This window comes from Phocoena sinus, chromosome 17, assembly GCF_008692025.1.
Source record: "Phocoena sinus isolate mPhoSin1 chromosome 17, mPhoSin1.pri, whole genome shotgun sequence".
Lineage (NCBI taxonomy): Eukaryota > Metazoa > Chordata > Mammalia > Artiodactyla > Phocoenidae > Phocoena > Phocoena sinus.
Genome location: NC_045779.1, coordinates 46,185,188 through 46,208,491, shown reverse-complemented (window position 1 = coordinate 46,208,491; position 23,304 = coordinate 46,185,188). Strand labels below are relative to the sequence as shown.

Sequence of the window (23,304 nt, the reverse complement as noted above, 5' to 3'; positions counted from 1 at the left end):
GTTTCCCTTGTGTCTTAAACCCTCACCCCACAGGGACCCAGCTGACCAGACCAGAGGACAAAAAGAAACCAGGTGGAAATAATCAGAACTCCTTGCATGCGGACTGCATCCTGCAACTTACAAGTCCCATTATCCCATTAAACCATTTTTGTAGACAGCCCCTATAGGGGGTGAGAGAGAGTCATGACTTCTCAAGGTCACTGGGCTGATAAGTGGCATAGCTAAGACAAACTCAGGGCTTCTGGCTCCAGATCCAGCTACCTTCACAGAGTAATGCACGTGAGACATATACCCTTATCCCATCAGCATCCCTGCCCCCACCGGGCGGCGGGTAGTTGGGGGGTAAGGAAGCAGAGCCGCCTGAGGTGGCATAGTTGACAATTGCTAGGTTTGATGTGGTAATTTACTGTGGATTGGGATTATTGCCTAGTACATTTTTAGCCTGGAGCTGTGGGCTACGTGTGATCCAACAGGCCTATCTGTGGAAAGACTGGAGACCTGGAGGGTGATGCCCACACCCCACTAAGGACCCAATCCAGCAGGAATCCCAAGTCTGGTGTTTCCAGGCTGCATCTGGCCAGCATGTGTGTAATATTTGGCCCCAGAGTACCCTTTAAAATGTAAAATTTGGGCTAACATTTAAAATTAGGAGAATTCACATATGAATTGGTGTTTCTGGCATCTCTTAAAAAGGTGAAGATTAGGCAGTATTAGGCTTACTGTCCCAGGCAGTGCTGCCACCCCTAGAAGAGGTGTGTGCTCTCCAGGGTACCAGGCCTACAGCCATGCCCTGCTCCTCACCTCCGTGATGCCACCTGTCTACACCCTGTAGGCACTGGGTGTTTTGACTCTTGCTACAGAACTGAAGCTCTTAACATTTTGAAGGTCATGGATATAATTAAGGGGACCCAAGGACTTGGATGGGTAAAAATTACATCTTGATTTTCAGTAACCCCTGCCTAATGCTGAGCATTTCCTTCCATTATAACTGTAGGCAGAGGCCATGGTAGTGTTGGAATCTGTGACTTTGTCACCAGAAGAAATCACAGACATTTTCATATCCCATTAGAGTTTCATAGATATCTCCAAATGTCGTTTATGCTCATCACTACTCTAAAATCATGACTTATTGCTAGATGTTTTTCTTTACCACATTTGGTAAAGAAGCATATATATTATGATATTAGAGGTTTGGTTTTAAATATATATTTTGGTAACTTTTTTTCAATATAATTGGTTTCACTGGTATTTTATTTTATGCATTTATTCTGAGAAAAGGTCCATCGGCTTCACCAGCTTATCAAAGGGCTCCAAAGCACAAAATTGGACTCACATCTTCAAAAGATGATTGTCAGGTCCCTTGGGGTTGGGAAGGCAGTTCTACAACCATTTGGAGAAGTGGGGCAGGAGGGGGACTAAGCTCCTCCATCCAGCCCCTCCAGGGTGGCTTCACACTGGACTCCCCCACCCAGGGCAGGGGGCCCTCTGAGGTCTCCCAGAGCCCCCGGAGCGCTTGGCCTCCAGGCAGGAGGCTGTGCTGTGGTTCTGCATTCAGTGGCCTGAGCCCCGGGTCTCCAGGGTCCCCTCCAAAACAATCCCGGGAGGGAACTTGGAGGGAGAAAGCTTAGCTCCCAGGCCCTAGTGGCCATGCCAGCGTGAGGAGGGCCCAGAGCCAGGAGCTACGTGGGAGCTGACTCATCCTCGGTCTCTCCCTGTCCAGGGGTGCACGCCCACGACGTGCCCTCCCCCTGGCTTCTCCACGCTAACTCCCAGGCTCTGCCCAGGTGTCTGCAAACCCACGCGGGCTCGCCTTGTCCGCATCGCCGCTCCTAGCAACCACCCTCCGCTCGCTCTGCCAGATCCGGAAATGTGTGGTCTCGGCCGTTTCCTCCTGAATCCTTGAAGCGCCCACTCAGCCTCCGCCCGGTGCTCCAGCATCCATGCAGTTTGCTGAAGTCACCCTGCTGAAGGGCGTCAAGAGCTGGAGGACAGGTGGCACTGGGCCTCCCACTCCCGCTCCCACCCTGTGGCGGCACCTGATGCTTCGACAGCCGCCTCTTCCAGAACCAATGGACACGCTCGCTCCCCCCCCACCCCCCCCACCCCGGTTTCCATGACACTGCACTTTCCCACGTCTCCTCCGGATTTCTGACAGCTCGTTTCCTCGCTGGCTGGCGTCGCCTCCTCCTGGCTTCTCACCATGGGCGTGACAGAGGCGCTGCCCTCGGCTCTTCCCTCAGCGGGTGCCCACCACCTCACCACCACCCTCCACTGCTGCTCCTCCGCCCTTGACCACCCATGTTCCCTAATCCTACGTGACCAAGTTATACAGAGCTTCTTGCCCCACCCCATAAAAAACAAGTCCTAAATCAGACTGTCAGACTGGCGGGGCCTGGAGAGGTTCCTGTGTGGGCTGGGAAGCCCACCACGCACCTGGTGGGATGTTGCTGGGGAGACTTAACAATACCCCCTGAGCCTGGGCTACTACAGGTCTGTGAGAGGCAAGCCAGTGTAAGGCTAAGGGTATAGGACTCTGTGAGCCGACTGCCCAAGTTCAAACCCTGCCTCTGCTACTTGCTGCTTCTATCTCAGGCAAGTTCATTTATTTGTTCATCGATTTATGTAACAAATGTTAATTGAGCCCCAGTTTGTGTGCCAGACTGCTGAAAATACAAACGGAAACACAAAGTGACTCCCCACACTTGTGATATTTAGGAAGAGTCACGGCATTAATCAAATAATAACCAAACAAATGCTCAGCTGTGACTGTGACAATGTGAGGGAGAGGTCCAGGGTGCTATGAGAACCCAGCACAAGATGGTCTTATCAGGGAGGTCAGCGACAGCTTCCTCAAGGACATGACCTTTAAGCTCAGATCAGAAGGATGAGTGGGGTTATGAGGTGTGACGGGCTGAATAATGGCCCTGAAGATGTCCACATTCTGATCCCCAGAATCTATGAATATGTTACCTTACATGACAAAAAAGATGTGATTCAGTTAAGGATTTTTTTTTTTTTTTGGCCACGCTGCATGGCTTGTGGGATCTTAGTTCCCCTACCAGGGGTTGAACCCAGGCCCTGGCAGTGAAAGCCCACAGTCCTAACCACTGGACCACCAGGGAATTCCGCCCAGTTAAGGATCTTGAGATGGGAGATTCTCCTGGATTATCTGAGTGGACCCAGTGTAATCACAGGTGTCCTTATAAGAAAGAGGCAGAGGGTCAGAGAAGATATGACAATAAAAGCAGAGGTGGGAGGGATGGCATTGCTGGAAGGGGGGGCCATGAGCCAAGGAAGCCTCTAGAAGCTAGAAAAGGAAAGGCAATGGATTCTACCCTAGAGCCTCTAGAAGGAAGGAAGCCTGGCCGACCCATTTTGGACTTCTAACCCCAGAACCGTAAGATAATAACTTTGTGTTGCTTTAAGTCACTAGTTTGAGATAATTTGATACGACAGCACTAGGGATCTAACACCATAGGAGAAGAATGGAAAAGTGTGTGTGAAGGCCAGGGATGAGAAGTGGGTACCTATGATCTAAAAAACGAAAATGTGTATGTGTGGGTGTGTATGGGGTTTCAGGGGCGGGAGCCATGAGGCTGGACAGCTGGGCAAGAGCCAGACCATGATCAACAAGCAGCCATTTCAAGCAGCTCCTGATTGATTGATTCACACTGTTAACCCCTCTAAGCCTCAGATTCCTCACTGGTAAAATGACAACTTCACAGGTCTGTTGAGAGGATTACATGAGATTGCATACGTGTTGAGTGTACCTCTTACTTAGTAAGTGCCTGTTTAGTGTCAAGCATGATTATGGTCCTGTGGTTTTCCAGCTGGGCTCCATGGAGCCCTGGGAATTCCGCGAGACTCCTCTGGGGCTGCTGAGGATCGGGAGGGAAAGAGGGCCAAGGTGGGACAGGGCAGTTCTGCCCGCAGTCAGAGCAGCTGACCTTGTATTTGTTTGCACGTTGGACTTGGCTTCTGCTTAAGATGATGTTTGCTTATTTTTTTTAATTAATTAATTTTTGGCTGTGTTGGGTCTTTGTTGCCGCGCGTGGGCTTTCTCTAGTTGTGGCGGCTGCTCTTTGTTGTGGTGCGTGGGCTTCTTGCAGTGGCTTCTCTTGTTGCAGAGCATGGGCCCTAGGTGTTCAGGCTTCAGTAGTTGCGGCACACGGGCTCAGTAGTCGTGGCTCGTGGGCTCTAGAGTGCAGGCTCAGTAATTGTGGCGCACAGGTTTAGTTGCTCCATGGCACGTGGGATCTTCCTGGACCAGGGGTTGAACCTGTGTCCCCTGCATCGGCAGGTGGATTCTTAACCACTGCGCCACCAGGGAAGTTCTTAAGATGATGTTTGAATAAGAGGTTCCTCAGCTAAGACACAGTTTGAACGCCACTGCTCTAGCCTGCCTCTGCTTCTTCCAGTGAGGAAACCCTGGCCTGGAGGTGCCACCACGGCTTGTGCTGCCTTGGAGCCAGCTGGAGAACCCAGCCCCCAATCTCTGATGCCTTGATCAACCCTTTGTGGTCCAGGGTTCTGGGCCGTGGCGTCAGGCCGGGGCTTTGTAACTTGGAGTCCGTTTTCCTTCCTGGCCCTTCCTGTGGTCTGCATTCTATGTTTACTTGCATCTTCTTTGTTTCATGTCAGTCTCCCTCAAAGGACGCTAGAGTCCATGGGGGCAGGTTCTGTTAACCACAGTATCTCCAGGGCCTGACGCTGTGTCTGACATGTGATAATGACAGGAAACACTTGGAAAGTGCTCACTCTGTCCCAAGCACTGTCCCATGTCGTCTACACACATTCACGGTTCATAGTTACCCCTAACTCACACAGTCAGCTCTCAAGACGTGTTGGCTTAATGTTTCACATCACTTGTGCACCTGGGTGAGTTTCTTAGCCTCATCTGTAAAATGGGGGTCAACAACATGGACAGTGGTGATGGTGAGGATGAAGTGGCTTCATGACATCTGCCTGTCGCCTGGCTTGGGGCCTGGCTGCACAGCCACTCAGGAAGGGTAGCCATTAAAATGACCTCATTGCACTGGGTGCCAGATTGCTCTGGTTCCAGCCACCCAGTCTTGATAGGGTCACTGCTGCAATCTGGTCCCCTGAGCTGCAAAGGATTGCTTCCGTCCATCGGGCAAGTCACTTCCTGCAAAGTTTCTCTTACTCACTCCTCCTCTTCCTCCTCTGGGCCCAGACCAGCACATCTGCCTTTCTGGGCTCCAGCTCCCTCCCATTGCAATCAACTCTGCAGAAGGCTGCTTTCTCCTACACTCTGCTTTGCTGCTTCCTTCTCTCTCGGGGCCCCAAGAAGATCCATACAACCTGTATCATCAAAAATGACCCTCCTGGGATCCTGAGGACAGTGTAAATCCATGCCGTGCCCCATGGCTCCCAGGTCACCACTAAGAGCCCCAGCAGGAGCCTCTACCTGTGGCCTGGCCCCCCGACAGCCTTTGCTGAGCCCCCTCCTCTGCACTCCTGCAGCACCCCTTGCTCCATTGCTACCCGTCTCGCATGATCTACAGGTGTCTTTCACATATCTAATGGAAACGCGGTGAACATGTAAGATCCCTGAGGATCCTGAGATTCCTCTTCAGGAGTTCTGGAATCTGTGCCTTTGACACCATTCCCACCACCTAGGTGAGGCCACCCCGGTCTCTCACCTGGATGATCACAGAATGTCATGGTCTGTCTCCTCTGCCCTTGCCCCCTCCCATTGGGCATTGGGGTGACCTTTGAAAGCACAGATGAGTTTATGGCACTCTCTTTTGGGGCTCCCCGTTGTCCTCAGAGGAGCTCTTAAGACCAGTTCCCGCTCCCTCCCCATCTCACTGGATCCAGACAAGCAGAATTGACTTACAGTGGCTTGAATGAAGGCTTGAATGGACTGGGTTCTCCAGGTGGTGAAAGGTTCTTCCTTCTGCCTGAGACACTCCCCTTCCTCTCCCCTCCACACCTTCTACCCATTGGCTAATTCCTGCTCACACCCAGATCTCAGCTGAGATGCACCTCCCAGGAAAGGGCTCTCGGGCGACCTGCAGCCTTGGCCTCTTCCATGAGCCTAGAGCATGGTACACATTCCCTGCTTTTTTGTAATTGCCTGTTTATTGCTCATAGCCCCACCTGCCTGTCTGCACTCTTGAGGGTAGGGCCCCTGTCTCCACCGCCTTGAGCCAAGCACAGTGCCTGGCACATAGTAGGTACTTAATAAACACTAGTTCAATTGAACTGAACTACTCCCAAAGCTCGACCAGGCTCCTCAACCTTCCCATCTCTCCAAATCCTACCAGGCTCTTCAGATAACAACAACAGCTGACATTTTTTTTTTTTTTGCGGTACGCGGGCCTCTCACTGTTGTGGCCTCTCCCGTTGCGGAGCACAGGCTCCGGACACGCAGGCTCAGCGGCCATGACTCACGGGCCCAGCCGCTCCGCGGCATGTGGGATCTTCCCGGACCAGGGCACGAACCCGCGTCCCCTGCATCGGCAGGCGGACTCTCAACCACTGCACCACCAGGGAAGCCCCTAGCTGACATTTTTTGAGTGCTTGTTATGAGCCTGGCACTCATGCATATCGCCTCTGTTTACTCTTCAACAGCCTTGTGATGTAGGAACTATTTTACAGAAGCCCAGGCTTAGAGAGGCAAACTAACTAGCCTAAGGTCACACAGCTAGAAAGGGGTAGTGCTGGATTGGCACCCAGCTTGCTGACTTCTCGAGTCTTCCTTCTCGACACTGCCGATGTGCCCACTTGTTCTCCCACCTTCTCCACAAAGCCCTCTTCTTCCTCTGACCCCTCAGGGTCTCTGCCTTCCCAGATCCTCCCCACCACATCATCTATGCCTGTAGCTTCCTGACTGCGCGCTGCCTTCAACGGCTCTCTAGCACAGAGGTATTTAACCGGTTCATCTCTCTAACTAGTGAGAAGCTCCCCGAGGTCGAGGACTATGATCTCTGTTTTCTAGGAGGCCCCAGGATACCCAGCCCAGTGGTGGGCACCCAGTGAATATCCTCCAATTCACCAGTAAAACAAAGGCCGTGTCCTCAGGCTGCATGCATCTGAGGAGGTGGCTCGGGAGGGTCTGTGCCCTCTTCTCTCTTCCGGTTAAATAATGAAGTGTTGATGGAGAACTCTGGCTACTTTCTAATCCCTGATGTTTTGGGACATTACGAATTGCAGAGACCCATGGAATTCAGGGGAAGGGAGTGCCAAGATTCCTTGAGGCCAAATCTGTGATCTGCATCTCTGACTTCATTTTTCTGTCCAGGGAGTCCCATTTTTTATCATAATATGTTTCTGGAAACTATGTCATAAATCAGATTATCAAAAAAGAGATTGTATTTAGTCAGCACAAATATAGTGTACTGAGCAACCTACGAATATGCCAGGCCATGAGCTAGGTGAAGCGGGCTGAACTTAAATGTGACAGGGTTCTGCTCTCAGGGGTCTCACTGTCTTGCTAGAGTCATAAAACAACTCATCACAGTAAAAGGCCCCTGAGTTTCACATGTTCTGGCTCCCATCTGCCTCTGCAAGGTCTCCCCAGGTGTTTCTAGAAGTTTCCCATGGTGTCTCACGTGGGCTCATGCCTAAGTCCAGGCATTGCCCCGAACACGTGATTTCCATGGTTGTTTTCCTCCTCTTCCCTGCTCCGGTCCATGCCCTGTGGACTACACCCCTGCAGGGCATCCATGGCAGATGGTGAAGCAGGTCGTGGACCAGGGGTGACGTCGCAGGACACTCTTCTCCCCGTCAGTGTCACACTGGGAGTCATAAACCTGGGCTGGCTGAGCCCCTGTCTTACAGCGCTTTTAGTGAAATGGCTCTGCAGTGTCTGATGTGGCTGCCTAGGACGATCTGTCTACACACACACACACACACACACACACACACACACACACGCACACACACTTGGCTCAGACTGGAGTCCACAGGTTCTGAGCTCAGGTGCATCCCCTTTCCAATAACAAAGCTCTGTCACTGCCTGATGGGCTTCCCCCTGGGATTTACTCTCCTGCAGAAGGTTCCTCACTCCCTCTGCAGCATCAGCTCCTGGCAGGCTGCCTCACAATTTCCCTACACAAGCCTAGGCATGTCCCAGTTTTGCCACAGCACAGCACTCTAGTCCCACCTGTTTCTCTTACACGTGTGCTACTTACTCATGCTCAGATGTAGAAAAAAGACAAGAAAGAAATACTCCAAGAGGTGTTGATGCTGGGAGGTTTTATTTTCTTTTTCATACTCTGCTGTCTTTCCCAAAATTTAGAAAATAAGCACGCCTCCCTCTTACAATCTCCTCACCCCACCGCATTCCCCAATAAAAGCTTTTATTATGGTGGATGTTTTTGTTAAAATACAAAATTAACAACACAAACTGTAGAAGCAAAGAGGAAAAAAAAGATGAACTCTAGGGTGTCAAGGGGAAGTAGAAAATCTTCCCAAAGGAATACTGTTACAATTGGAAGTTCTTAAACAAATGAATCATAGATACAGCAAAGCATATACCATAAGACCAATGCCATAGTAACTGTAAATCTCCCCAATCATTCAAAGAAGTAAAATTTATTTCCAAGCCCTACAAAATATACATATCACATTGATTATATAAGGGACTGCAATGAACTTTTAAGTGTATGTATCGCATATTAAAACGCACACACAACTTTTATAACACACCAAGGCATAGTAGGTTGGCTACAGTAAATAGTACACATCTAATTGACAACAGTATTGTTCACCTTTGACTTCAGAAGTGCACGATGCTTGATCTTCATGCCTTCCTTTTCTCTGAAGCACACCAGGATGTTCAGAATCACTCCTTGGAGCCCCATGCTGGGGTAGTTGAGGATGAGGCATAGGATTTAGGTGTCTGTTGCTGATGATAATGACGCTGTGTCTTTGACTGCAAATTGTTTTAAATATCCGGAAGGGCTGACGCAGCATCCTCTTCTTCCTCCACATCTGTGTTTAAAAGCTACTAGGCAGGGGGCTTCCCTGGTGGTGGAGTGGTTGAGAGTCCGCCTGCCGATGCAGGGGACGCGGGTTTGTGCCCGGGTCCGGGAGGATCCCACGTGCCGCGGAGCGGCTGGGCCCGTGAGCCATGGCCGCTGAGCCTGCGCTCCGCGACGGGAGGGGCCACAGCAGTGTGAGGCCCGCGTACCGAAAAAAAAAAAAAAAAAATGCTACTAGGCAGGGATTCAGGGTCAGGGTTAATACAGGCTCCAGGAAGGCTGCTGCAGGCTCTGAAGACAGCCGTCCCCATCCTTCCCTCCGCATGGACCACTGAACAGCTGTAACTTTAACTGACAGCCCTCAGAATACAAAACTGCTGTTGGATGGTTCTCTTCATCTGGGACAACAGTGGTGAGAAACAGATGGGTGGGGATTGAGGTGCAGGAACTCGCCAAACTCCATCTGTGGATCACAGAATTAAAGTGCGTGCAGGATGGAAAAGACCTCTGCTATGTGCTTCTCCTGCCTCTAAGAGCCACCACCACTGACCTGAGAAGGCACATACTCTGTGCCTGAAATTACTACAGAGATGGTTTAATTTCATGTAATTGACACAATTCTGTGAAGTAAATAATATCACCCCCATTTTACAGATGAGAAAACAGAGGCTCAGTGAACTTAAGAAACTTAGCAGTGTATTAGTTTGCTAGGGCTGCAGTAACAAAGTGCTGCAAACTGGGTGCCTAAAACAACAGAAATTTATTGCCTCACAGTTCTAGAGGCTAGAAGTCCAAAGTCACAGCATCAGAAGGGTTGGTTCTAGGGACCAGGAGGAAGAATCTATTCCATGCATGCCTTTCTCCTCGCGTCTTGTGGTTGCCGGCAACCTTTGGCATTCTTCAGCTTGTAGATATACCTCGCCCCAATCTCTCCCTTCATCTTTACATGCCATTCTCCATGTGTGTGTCTGTGTCTCCGTCTCCAAATTTTCCCTTTTTTAAGGCCAGCAGTCAGAGTAGGGCCCACTCTAACGAGCTCATTTTAACTTGATTATCTCTATGAAGACTCTGTTTACAAATAAGGCCACATTCTGAGGTACTGGGGGTCAGGACTTCAAATATTTTGGGAGGAACTTTGGGGACTTCAACGATTCAGTCTATACTATAAAGATATCACTTCTGGTAAGTGATGGAGCCAATATTCAAAACCTAGACAATCTGATACCAGCTCTTAACCAAACCCTATCCTGTCTCCTATCTGGCTCTTCCTGGCCACCTGGCTCTCTCCTGTAGAACATATCTGTGGCAAGGAGATTGGCGACCACAGAGGCTGGAGCCCACCTACCACGTCGGAAGACTTCCTAAATATAATCTCTTATTTTCTATGCTTTCCTCTGGAGGGATATACTAATAGTTCAAGTCTTTTCTCCATGCAGATGTTGACAGACGTTTGCTCTGATAAGGGAATGTTCCCATCTTCATTGACCGCTTTTGCAGGAACCACAATTTCCGGGGCCAGTGCCCCGCCGACCCGTACAACCCTTTCTCCAGAGAAGAAAAAGGGCACCTCTGTTTTCGTGCTAATGAGCGTGAGATCCCTTACTTTCTGGTTCTCACAGCGACATCGGACACCCGTCGTTCCGTGTGCCAAGGGTGAGAGACCTGCAGATGCCACAGAGACGTGGGTGGAGATGCTGGAGGAGGGAAGGTCGGCAAATGCTCAACAATTCATCGTGATTTGAGTCCTGCACCTTCATGGTCTCCCCACCCCTTTTTTTTTAAATTTAAAAAGCACCGTTTGTATGACTCTAAATTAGTCAGGCTTTGTCTTGGTTCTCTCACTGGGAGCTGGTCATCTCTGAACGAGTGTGTTGAACCTGACCTGGGTAACCCCAGGATCCAGTTCCTCCCTTCCTGGGTCTCAGGGACCCCACGGGTGGATCAAGCTGTCACTGGATAAGGCAGACCCACTGAGGGTCTTGTGGTAGTGTGGCTGAGAACCCCCGAAAAAGGACTTGCTACCCCAGCTGTGGGAGGGTGCCTCACTGCACCCCACCCAAGGGCCGGCCCCCAGCCAGTGAGGCTTGAGGCCGGGATGTCAAGGCCCGCAGTTCAGCCTCGTGTGGGCAGTTCTGAGGGGCTGCTTCAGCTCCAAAGCGCTCCGTGGGCTCAGCCGAGGTTGTCCTTGGGCCTAAACCGCAGCTTGACGTCCACCCCTGCCCCTTCCCTCCTTTCCTCAGTGTTGCTCCTAAGAGACCTCACACAGCCCTCCTCCACTCTCCACTCAGCTCAGAGTCTGCCTCCCAGGAACCCACCCTGACTGGCTTCTCCAGAGACTCAAGTCAACACTTGGTCCTGAAGCCGCAGAAGAGGCATCAGAGGTCAAAGGCCACTTCTGCCTGGAAGGGGCCCCAAACTTCAGCTTTCCCAAGGCCTGGCCAGGATGCTCACAGGCCTGCCCACACACTCACTCCCTTCTGTTTGGCACCATCTGAAATTAGCTGACCAACATCTTCCTTCCTCCCTCCCACAAAGATTTATTAAGCATCTGCTATGTGCAAAGTACTATTCTAGACTCTAGAAATACAGCAGTGAAAAAGACAAAAAAAAAAAACACCCCAAAACACACAGAAAAATCTTTATCCTCATGAAGCTTGCATTCTACCAGGGGGAGGAAACGATTACCTAATAAAACAGTAAAATACTATCACTCGGTGATAGTACTCTGGGGAGGCCAAAAAGCAGGGAGTGGAGAGGGTTTGGTAGCAAGATGGAAGGAATAAAGGGAACTGGGAAAGACTCACTGAAAAGTTGACATTTGAGCAAAACCTGAAGGAGATAAGGGACTGAGTCATGAAGCTATTGGGGGAAGAGCCTTTCAGACAGCAGGGACAGCAAGTGCAAAGACCCTGAGGCAGCAGCTTGCTGTGTGTTTTCAAGGACTAGCAAGGAGACCAGTGTAACTGGGTCAGAGTGGGAGAACAATAAGAAGTGAAATCAGAGATCACAGTGGGAGGTGGGAGGGAGGACAATAGGATTGCGGGTGTGGAGGGCCTCTTGGGCCAATGTAGGGACTTCGACTTTAACTCTGGGTGAGATGGGAGCCAGAGAGGGCTCTGAGCACAGTAGAGCGAGAATCAGATGGGCTGTTTTAAAGGACCACTCGAGCTGCTGTGTGGAGAGAGGGCAGAAGCAGGAGACCTCCTAGACTCTTTCAGTAAATCCAGTTGGAAGACAGTGCTGGCTCAGTCAAGGGGCTGCAGTAGAAGTGGTAAGATTCCGGAGATATTTGGAAGGTAGAGCTAATGGGATTTGTTGTTGATCCTTCCGGGAGAGCCAGCACTGTGGCTGGCAGGATCACACACGTGGGTGCAGCCAGCAGCATTTCTCAATGCAGCAAATACCATGTGGTGGCTTTGGAGCCAGACACACCTGGGTCTGGATCCAGACTCCATCCATAGGAGCTGCTCATCGTGAGCAGGTTACATCAACTCTCTAAGACTCTTGTTTCTTCATCTGTCAACTGGGGATAACAATCTTTATATCATGGGATTATTATGAAGATTAAGTGAGATAAGGTAAAAGAAGAGCTGATAAAGAGTGATGTGATTATTTTAAATAATGCAGTGTCCTGTGAATCTTGGTGCAGAGGCCCGTGGAGGGGAGGGGCAGAATCTGAGGGTGGAGGGAACATGCAGGAGGGGTTGGCCAAAGCTGGGGGGCAGCCAAGATTGCCCAGGAACACTGCTGTGGAAAGAGAACAAGACTCTTGGGCACACACTGGCCTTCCCAAGGGAGTCTGGGGGATTCCAAAGCTCAGACAGGTTGGGGTGGGGTGGCCTTCAGAGAAAAGATGGCCAGAAGGGAACTCCTTGGATGAAGATGGAGCCATGGAAAATGGGAACATCCCCCAGTTCTAGAGAGGATTAGGTCATCCCAGCTGAAGCCAATCAAAACTCTCCCTTGGGGAGGCAAAAAAAGGTTTTACTAGGCCAAAACTGCAGCGATCTCTAGCAGCGGCCAGGAAAGGAGGCGAGGCAAGGCGAGCCTTGGGCCCGAGGCCATGAGCCCTGGAGGTCCCACCCTGGCTAGAAAAGGAGACTAGGGGAGAGCTGGGGGGCAGCCCAGAAGCTGGGGGAGGGCGGAGCTGTCTGAGTTGTATGGTGGTGGTGGGATGCCCTTCTGGAAAAACAATTAGGTCCTCATCAGAGGCAGCCAACAAAAGCTTCGCACACTGGGGCTCTGCGATTCTTTTCCCTTAAGGAAGACAAAAAGCAGGATTAGCATTCCTTCCATCAGAGATGTTCTACTGATTTATACGTATGGCGGTTTTCCCCGCAATAAACCAGAAGTTTAAACTGGGGATCCTGCGCTTCCCTCCTAATTAGAGAGAGCCTTGGCAGTGAATGAATGTGGGTTCAAGTTCCAGGGCAGCGGTTGACCTTGGGCAGGATGCTTGACCTCTGAGTCTTGTAAAATGGGGATCACAGTATCTCGCAGGTGTCTGTGGGCAGCCATCTTCTCCCCTCCCGCAAGCCCTGGGTTCGGAGAATGAAAGGAAACATACTAACTGTGAAGGTAGACAGTCAAGCGTACAGAAGGATATTTCCTATGTGGGGAAAGCCACGGGGGCTGGTTTCTAGGGGCCAGATGGGAGAGTGCAGTGCCAGAGCGGTGCCCCTGGTCCCAGGGTGGGGACCTGGTCCTTAGTCACTGTCTCCCAGTTCAAACTCCCTTCCTCCTAGGCACCACCACCTTTTCCCACTTCTCTCAGGCCCTAAAGAAATGGTACAGAGCCCTTGGGAGAGGAAGCATCCTTTTCCCAGACACTCTTGGGGCTAGAAATCCCCCAAACCCAAAGTCCTCCCAAGGCACTGACGTCAGCCTGAGACGGCGGCTGCTGAGCTTTTCTGGTAACCTCTTCCTGCCAGCGGCCACCTCCGGGAAGGACAAGTTTGGGCCCCGGGCCAAATCCTGCAGCTGCTCCACACCTGCCTGGCCTACTCGGACCATCTCGCAATCCTGGGGCCTTGAGGGGCAGGGGTGGCTGGTGGGCCGTTCCCCTCCCTGTTGCCACCCTCTCCAAGAAGCCAACCGCAGATTCCTAGTGCCTCCTCTTGCCGGTGGGAATGGAAGCAGAAGTACCTCCCCTCCCCTGTCCTCCACTCCTTCCCTCCCCCCTCCCCCCATCCCCCACGACTGCTCTTTTCCTGGTCCAGTCACAGGCTTCGACAGGCATTTGAGTCTTGTGTCCACAGAAGCTCTGACCCCTGGTCCCCCGTTAGGGAATTTTAGGCCAACGAGTTATAGAATTTTAGAGCAGACATAAGGATCTCTCAAAACCAGGCTGGTGTCCTTCAGTGAGTGGCTTCTGGGTGCCAGGCACAGCACTCAAGGCTTCACAGGCATTAGTTAACCCTGACAACAACTGCACAAGGGAGACGTTATGATTGAGCTCCTGTTTGCAGATGGGAAAATGGACGCAACGAAAATGGACTTAAGCAACTTGCCTAAGGCCACATGGCGGAGCAAGCCAGGTCTTGTGACTTCAAAGCTGAACTTTGCTACCACGTTATACTTCTCAAAGCATATTCCGTGGATCATTTGTTCCCGTAGGTCTTCCAGGAATGAGAGAAACCTGTGGTTAAGCATGCCAGGGAAGTACTCTAGATTGAGCTCTACTTTGTGGAATGTCTCGGAGCATATTGACAGATTAAAGGCTCTGAGAAGTCCTGCAGTGAGTTAAATCTGTTAAACTCTCTCTAACCCAGTGTTTCCCAAACTTATTTGCACCTGGGAACCCCACCGCTTTTTACAAACGGGACACTGTTACCATCCTGGAGAATGTGCTGTGGGAGATGCCACACAAGATCACATTACCTGTCTTGTTCAGATAGCGCCTGGCACATATTAGGAGCTCAATAAACACGGGCGGGATAAAAATTAACACACATTTCCCCCATTTCTGGTCATCCTAGCCCTTTCCCTGAAGAGTCCCTCAGCCGTGGAAGATACTTCACATCCTACAGATGACCCACTCCTGATGGCACCCCTGTGTGGGTCTTCTTGGCTGTGCTGGGGTCACATGGAGAGGAAATTCCATTTAGACAGCTCCTGAGGCCTCCCCTATTTTAGCCCCTCAGAGGTCTCTATTCTAAGGACAAAGGGAAAGTTCTGAGACACTTCCGTTCAGTTTTGGCCAGCAGGAATATGGGTGTGGATGAGGGTGTGAAAACCTCCCACCATTCATCCTCCCCCAGCCCCTCAAGCCCTCCTAGCAGTACAGTGCAGACCCTGAGGCATCCTCCCACCCCTGCCAGCACTCACACCTCCGTTTTCACCTTCCTTGGCACCCTGCCCCAAAACCCCTCGCTCCCTCCCTCTACTTTTTATACCCTATCAGCCCCTCTTGCTTCCTACCTTCTTGGACTCGCTTGAACTCCAGGCTAGGCTGGAATCAGATCCTCACTGGGGACCATGAACACACAGCAGGCCAGACCCCTGCTCAGAGATTCAGGTGTAACTGCTGTGGGATGGGGCTCAGACCATCTGTACCTTCAAATACAGTGAGGTCAGGAAGGACGGATGCTCGCCAGTACCCATTGCCCTTTTTCCTGTCCTTTGGTAACACACCCCTTGGCAAGCCTCCCAGCCCGGAGCAGGTGCCAGGGTGCCCCAGCTGTCTGCTCCTGGCTCCTGAGCACTGCTGGGAAAAGGCCCCCACCACAGCACTGGCACTGCTATGGACTCAGACTCCCATCTCGGTGCCACCTGCCAGCACATGTAGCAGTCCTGGGTCTAAACCACTTACTATTCTGGGTCTTCGTCACTCTCCCCGTGCTCCTTTCCGACCCCAAGTCTAATGCTTAGCCTCTTGTCTCCTACTACTGGAAAAAAAAATGAAGCCACTGGGATCACATGATTTCCATCAAATTCTTGCTCCCTACCAATTCTGCTACTGCCACCCCACTGCTTTCCTGTTAATTTTAGAAGCAGACCAAAATCCAGGTCAAATCCCCCAGCCTATGGAGTCAGGCTGCCAGGGTTCCAATCCCATATACATCCCTTACTGGCTATGTGATCTTGAGCAGATTTCTTAATCTCCTCAGTGCCTCAGTTCCTCATCAGTGAAATGGGATGACGCTCGCCTTTACCTCACAGAGTTAATGAAGGATTAAACGAGATAGGCCACACAGAGAGCTTGGCACAGGCAAATGCTAACAAAGGCTAGTTATTGTCATTGCCCTCTCTGCCTCCTCCAAACTTTGTTCCATCATTATGAACCTCTCCCTGTTTCTAGCTCATTCCTCTCAGCCTATAAAGACACTCCTGTCTCTCCTGTCCTAAAAAAATCTCTTCTTGATTCTATGTTCTTGATTTCTCTTGTCCCTTCTCATCCAAACTTCTCAGAAGCATCCTTTATCAGCTTGTTCCTTTCCTTATCTCCCTTCTGTTCCTCAGGGACGTGGCTTCTGGCTCTACCATAGTTCTGACATTTGTCGGGGTCACCAAGGACCTGGCTAAGACCAGTGGGCACGTCTCAGTCCCTGACCTCTGCCTCCTGCCCTTGACTTTGTTAATCATGTCCTGCTTTGTGAAACTGTGGATGGCTTGGCTTCTGTGCTTCCTTATCAGTCCCTTGGTTCTCCTTGTACTTCCTCTGCCTTCCCCTCTCTGTCTCCGGGCTTCTCATCTGCCACTGGCCCCAGGAAAGCTGTGGGGACCCTGAGTCTGTCCTTGGTTCATGGATCTCCTCTGCCCTTGCATTCCTGTCAGGTGATCTTAGCAGCTCTCATGGCTTCTACTTCCACTTGATGGTTGATACCTGCTATGAGCTGAATTGTGTGCCCCCAAATTCATATGTTGAAGCCCTAACTCCCAATGCTATCGTATATGGAGACAGGGACTCTACGGAGGTAATTAAGATCAAATGAGGTTATAAGTTCGGGGCCCTAATCTGATGGGACTGATATCCTTATACAAAGAGGAAGAGACACCAGAGATCTCTCTTTCTAGGCTCACACAGAGAAAAGGTCACATGAGGACACAGCGAGAAAGTGCCATCTGTAAGCCAGAAATAGAGGTCTACACCAGAAACTAACTCTGCTGGCACCTTGATGTTGGACCTCTAGCCTCTAGAACTATGAGAAAATAAATTTCTGTTACTCAAGTCACCTGGTCTGCAGCATCTTTTTTTTTTTTTTTTTTTTTTTTGTGGTACGCGGGCCTCTCACTGCTGTGGCTTCTCCCGTTGCAGAGCACAGGCTCCAGACGCGCGGGCTCAGTGGCCATGGCTCCACAGGCCCAGCTGCTCCGCGGCATGTGGGATCCTCCCAGACCGGGTCACGAACCCACGTCCCCTGCATCGGCAGGAGGACTCTCAACCTCTGCGCCACCAGGGAAGCCCCTACAGCATCTTGTTATGGCAGCCTCTGCCAACTAATACAGTATCTAAGTATACCAGTTAGCTTTTCCTGCATAACAGACTATTCCAAAATTTAGTGGTCAAAAACAAAAACCATTTATTTAGCTTACCTTTCTTCAGGTCAGCAGTTTGGTCTGGACTCAGCTAGGCGGCTCCTCTGGTCTTGGGTCTGTGGTCAGCTCCTGGTTTGGCTGGGCACTGGTTGGTCAGGGTGGCCTCAGCTGGGATGGCTCATCTCTGCTCCATAGCATCTCTCATCCTCCAGCAGGCAGGCCCAGGCTTGTTTTCATAGCAATGGGGCAAGGTTCTAAGAAAGCAAACAGAATGGAGGTTTGGAAGGAAAACCTCAAACTATGCAGACATCTGGGCCTTTCCATTCATACCTGGTACTCTGGTAGCTGACTTCTCAAATATCAAGACGTCTTGAACAATGAACTAAGAATATAGAATAATAATTAAATAAGAAAAAGAATATATATATATATCTCTCTGAATCACTTTGCTATACAGCAGAAACTAACAAAACATTGTAAACCAACTATACTTCAATAAAATAAATTTTAAAAAAGAATTATAAATAAGTAAACTCTGGGAAAACACATAGCATTTTAAGGTATAGTTGACCGGACTTGACAGATGTAGAGTGAGGATGGATGAGGAAAACAGGCCTCCTCCTGAGTAGACAGCTTGCTGGACTGGATGGAGGGTGGAAATAATTTTCCAAACACTTATTACTTGTTGGATACTGTTCCAAGCACTTGGTACACACAGAACACCGAGGTGATTGAGAAAATGTCTCTAGAACCAGACTTGCCTGAATTTGAACTCCAATTCAGCCACTGACACAGAGAAAGTCACTTAAACTTTCCGGGCCTCTGGTTCCTCATCCGTAAAATAGGCATAATAACGGCACTTGCCTCACTGAGCTGTCATGAGGATGAAATGAAGTGATACATGTGAGCCACATAGAAGTGCCTGGCTCATATGGTGCCCTCTAAATATCTGTCATTGTCATTATTGTCTCATTGTCATTATTTGTCTCAACCCATGACGTCGGCGATTTTGTCTCTATTTTACAGGTGAAGAAACTGAGGCTTGGAGAGGTTAAATAAATACCGTAATATGCAAGGTTAGGACGTGGCTTTGGACCCAGGTGGTCATAACTCCAGAAGCTATGTTCTTTTTTTTTTATTGAAGTATAGTTGATTTACAATGTAGTGTTAGTTTCAGGTGTACAGCAAAGTGATTCATTTATACATATACATAAATATACTTTTTCAGATTCTTTTCCTTTATAGGTTATTATAAGTTATTGAATACAGTTCCTTGTGCTATATAGTAGGTTCTTGTTGTTTATCTGTTTTATATATAGTAGTATGTATCTGCTAATCCCAAACTAATTTATCCCTCCCTCCCCTTCCCCTTTGGTAACCATAGGATTGTTTTCTATGTCTGTGAGTCTGTTTCTGTTTTATAAATAAGTTCATTTGTATCCTTTTTTAGATTCCACAAATAAGTGATATCATATGATATTTGTCTGTCTCTGACTTACTTCACTTAGTATGATAATCTCTGGTTCCATCCATGTTACTGCAAATGGCATTATTTCATTCTTCTTTATAGTTGAGTAATATTCCACTGTGTATATATACTCCATCTTCTCTATCCATTCATCTGTCAATGGACACTTGGGTTGCAGAAGCTATGTTATTAATCACCGCTTCCTTCATATTCCTCCCTCTACCATTCATCCACAGGAAGGGAGCATGTTTGGGCTTAAAGATAATGAGTATGGTTTTAGATATAGATGTGGAGTTGCCTCTAGGACAACCAGGTAGAGACTTCTATTCAGCAGTTGGGTTTGTATGTGGAGTATAGAAATCAAGATATTGTAGACAGATAGGGATTGAGCCACGGGCGGATAACATCATACAGGGAGATGGTAGCATGAGAACGGACGCGTGTCCGGGGCACATTTAAGGAGAGGATGGAGGAAAAGGATCCCCTAAAGGAGCTTGAGGATGAGCATCCAGAGAAGAGAGAGGGAGGTTTTGGCGGAAGGGAGACCATAAGTCTGAGTTTGCCTGGGGGAGTCTTGGTTTAGGACAGCCTGGCATAATAATTAATGAGTGCCCTTTTTCACTTTAAACAGTGGCCCAGTTTGGAAGATGAATTATATATTCACCCTCCTTAGAACGTCAAGGAGGAGGAAATGTAGATGTGAAATACTGCAAAGGGGACAAGTAAGGTAAGTTTGGAAAGTGGGTTCCGTTGGAATTGGATTTGGCAAACTGATGACCTTGGAGAGAGGTTTCTGAGGAAAAAGATGGAAAACAGATTGGATCAGGCTGAAATCTGAATAAGAGACAAGTAGAGATAACAAATGTTCACAAGTCTTTCCAGAAGCTTGTCTGGGAAGGGAAGAAAGAGACAGCTATAGGGAACGATAGAGAAGGACTCCCCCTCCCAGCCACACTCCATGGGGAAGGGATTTGAGCATGTCAGGCCCAACAGGGAGGAAGCCAATGGATAGAGAAACTGACAGGCAATCAAGAAGATTGCTGATGGATCGAGGTCCCTGGGGAGCCAGAAAGTACTAGAATCCAGAAAAATGAGAAAGAGCCTTTTTCTCAGGCTGCACCGCATGACATTTGGGATCTTAGTTCTCCGACCAGGGATCAAACCCGAGCCCCCTCTGCAGTGGAAGTGCAGAGTCCTAACTACTGGACCGCCAGGAAATTCCCAGGAAAGAGCCTTGAAGAAATAAAGTGGGAGATTTAAGAAATGGTGGGGAAAATTGTCCCAAGAAGGTGGGTCTCTGGGCACGGAACTGATGAAGGGGACAGCATCATCTTGCAGACTCGTTCGGCGGTGGCAGAGCATGGTCAGTGATGCCTGGGTCTTTCCTTCGCCATAGACTCTTCAGCCCCCCACCCCAAATGCACATAGCTACACATGCATGATTTCTACACATGAGTCAGGAGGCTCACAGCAAACTGATGCCCAAAGAGGAGTCCAGACCACAGTGAGGAAGCTCTGCTCCCTAGAGCACTTTCCCGGGGCTTGGGTGTCCTCACCCCAAAAATCTGTTCTTTCCATCTCCCCCAGCTGATCCATAAATGCTCTCAACAGCCATGAAGGCAGCTCCTTCTCCATTTTAAAAGATTTTCATAACATGCTACAACTCCCAAGTTTGTAGGTTACTTTTCGCCAGTTACAGTCAAGCCCAGCTGTGTCCAGGTACCTCAAGGGGAGAGGTTCCTTAATCCCATCGGTGTGGTTACTGGAAGTCTCTTCCTAGGGAGGGTTCTGCTGAGGGTCCTTCCTGGAAACCCATAGGCCCATTCCTGGGGTCTGGGCTCCCCTCCTTGACCAGAGAGGAATGCCCTTTCCAGCTGCCGCCTCCAGACCCCAGGCTGCGTAGCCTTCTGGGTGCTGAGCCTCTGATTGAGGATGTCCCTTCCCTCCCAACCCATGGAAAGACTATGTCTGTAAGAATTCTCTTCATCTCTTACACTTTATCATTTAATGAATATTAATGTGATAGAGAACAGCGCCTTTTATTTATTCAGCAAATGTTTGTCAAGCTCCATGGCATTCCAGGTGGAGTGCTGGGAAGGCAGAGGGGGTTAGTGCGTGCTCCCAGCGCTAGAGGCGTCCTTCTGAGGCCACGCCTGCTTTGTCCTATAAGAGCCCACCCAGCCACCCAAAGAATTCTGAAGAGTTGACAGCATTTAGGAGCAGTGTCATATGAATCGCCACAGAATTTTGGCTTAAGGTGGCGAAAGTCTTTACTGCTATTAAACAGTAGTTTATTTCTATAGAAAGAGAGGCCTGTGTAAAGGTGGTATGACAGGGGAAGGTAGGTCTTATTATACACTGCAGATGATGGATTGGAGACACAGAGAGGTGAGCAGTGCCTTGAAACCCTGCAGGTGATCAGTGAGGGGCCAGCGGACAGCCCAGGCCCTCTGTCTTCTGAACTGGAGGATGAAGAATCCAAGAGGAGACAGGAGAATACAGGGAGAGAAAAAAATAACCTGGAGAAGAGTTGATGAAGAAGTGGGGAAATAGTCAATGAAGTGACGTGGATAGAATAGACAGCAAACAGAGGTGAAAGGGCAGGCAACTAAAATCCTCTGACAGAAGGAGAGATTCCCAGATCTCTTAATTCCCGGTGCATGGGTGCCATGGCCTCAGGCAGACTTGAGTCCCTTGCAGAAAGGGCAGCCCCCTGACCCCACCACAATTCCACCCTGACCCCTTTCTTTTGTCACCACCCTGCACCAGCCCCTGTTTCAGCGGGCATGCTCTCTCACCCAGGACTTGCTGCCATGACCCCTCTCCGACCTGCATGCCCCGCCACCCGCTGGACACCTCCCCTGGTGGCCTCACACCCACCTCAGTGACAATGTTTCATTCATTTATTAAATTCCATCTTGCAACCTGCATTGTGTGCCAGGAACCACTTGTGCCAGGCTCAGAGGAGACAATAGACAGCAAGCAGACATGGGCCTGCCCTTACTGGGTAGATAGAGATAAGTCAAATGAGCAACAGCTTGTTATAATACTTTGTGAGGACACCCTACTCACCCTATCCCACCTTCAAGCCTGGATACTAGCATCATCATCAAGCAGCAGTTGGAGCCTCCCAGAATCCTGGGTCCTCCGGGCTTTTCCACCTCCTGCATGCCCGCATGTCCAGGTGATTCTTTGTGCCAGTATGTCACCTCCTTTTCTTTCTCCATGACCTCTGCCTGGACTCCTAGTCTGCCACCTCCAATCTCCACCCAAAACCCTCCTCCACATTGCTGCCCAAGTTTCCTTTTCTTTTTTTTTCGCGGTACGCAGGCCTCTCACTGTTGTGGCCTCTCCCGTTGCGGAGCACAGGCTCCGGACGTGCAGGCCCAGCGGCCATGGCTCACGGGCCCAGCCGCTCCGCGGCATGTGGGGTCTTCCCGGACCGGGGCACGAACCCATGTCCCCTGCATCGGCAGGTGGACTCTCAACCACTGCACCGCCAGGGAAGCCCCCAAGTTTCCTTTTCTAAATTACTAATGTGATCACAGTATTCCCAAGATTAAGAACTTCTTTACAGGAACTTCAAAGAGAAATAGAAAGTCATTGGAGATAGAATTTAATTCAAGACTCTTGGTCCATAAGAGAATAAGTAGATGTGGATACACACACACACACACACACACACAACATGTAAAAGAACGAAATAACATAAATAATAAGGTAGAACTAATTTATATGGGGTTTTTTCCTCTAAAGATAGATAATAGAAGAGCCTGAGGAAAATTCACCAAAATTGACCATATTTTAGGAAATAAAGAAAACCTTAATAGATTTCAAAAAGCAGAGTACAATCTTCTGATTGTAATACAGTAAGACTAGAATTTAGTAATCAACAGAAGATAAAAAGTCACTACCACCTGGAAATATGTTTTTAAAATTTATCCTAAACAGCTTGAGTTAAAGAGGAAATACAAATCAAGGAAGGAAGATTACCTAGAAAGTAGTGATAAACTCTTCGGAAACATTCAAAATGATGAATGCACAAAACTTCTATCCATGCTCTTTTTTCCCTACCACATTTGAAAACCCCCTCTATAGTTTGTACCCCGTGACACCCTACCCACCTTTCTCTGTTCTCCCCATATTTCCGTGGCTCTTGCCACTGAATTTCTCAACCGTTCTAGAAGCTGCCACCTTCTTTTACCCCTCCACACCTTTGCACCTTTATGCCATTTGCCTGGAATGTCCTTTCCCTTCTTACCTACCTAGCAAACTACCTACCTGTTTACTCATTAAGACTCAGCTTTGTGGTCCCTTCCTTTGTCATGCCTCACACAGAATCGTCTACCCCTTCCCCCTGTCCCCAGAGGCCTTGGCACCATCCTCTGGAGAAGATGGTGAGTGAAA

General features: G+C 49.5%; 1 long non-coding RNA gene across 2 annotated transcripts in view; it reads left to right on the top strand.

Moving 5' to 3' along the window:
* Positions 1 to 23,304, top strand: part of LOC116742668 — a 110,192-nt gene that overhangs the window by 62,211 nt on the left and 24,677 nt on the right. For both annotated transcript variants that reach the window (XR_004346536.1, XR_004346535.1), the window contains exon 3: positions 19,529 to 19,624. This is a non-coding gene — a long non-coding RNA (uncharacterized LOC116742668). The remainder of the gene's footprint in view (positions 1 to 19,528; positions 19,625 to 23,304) is intronic.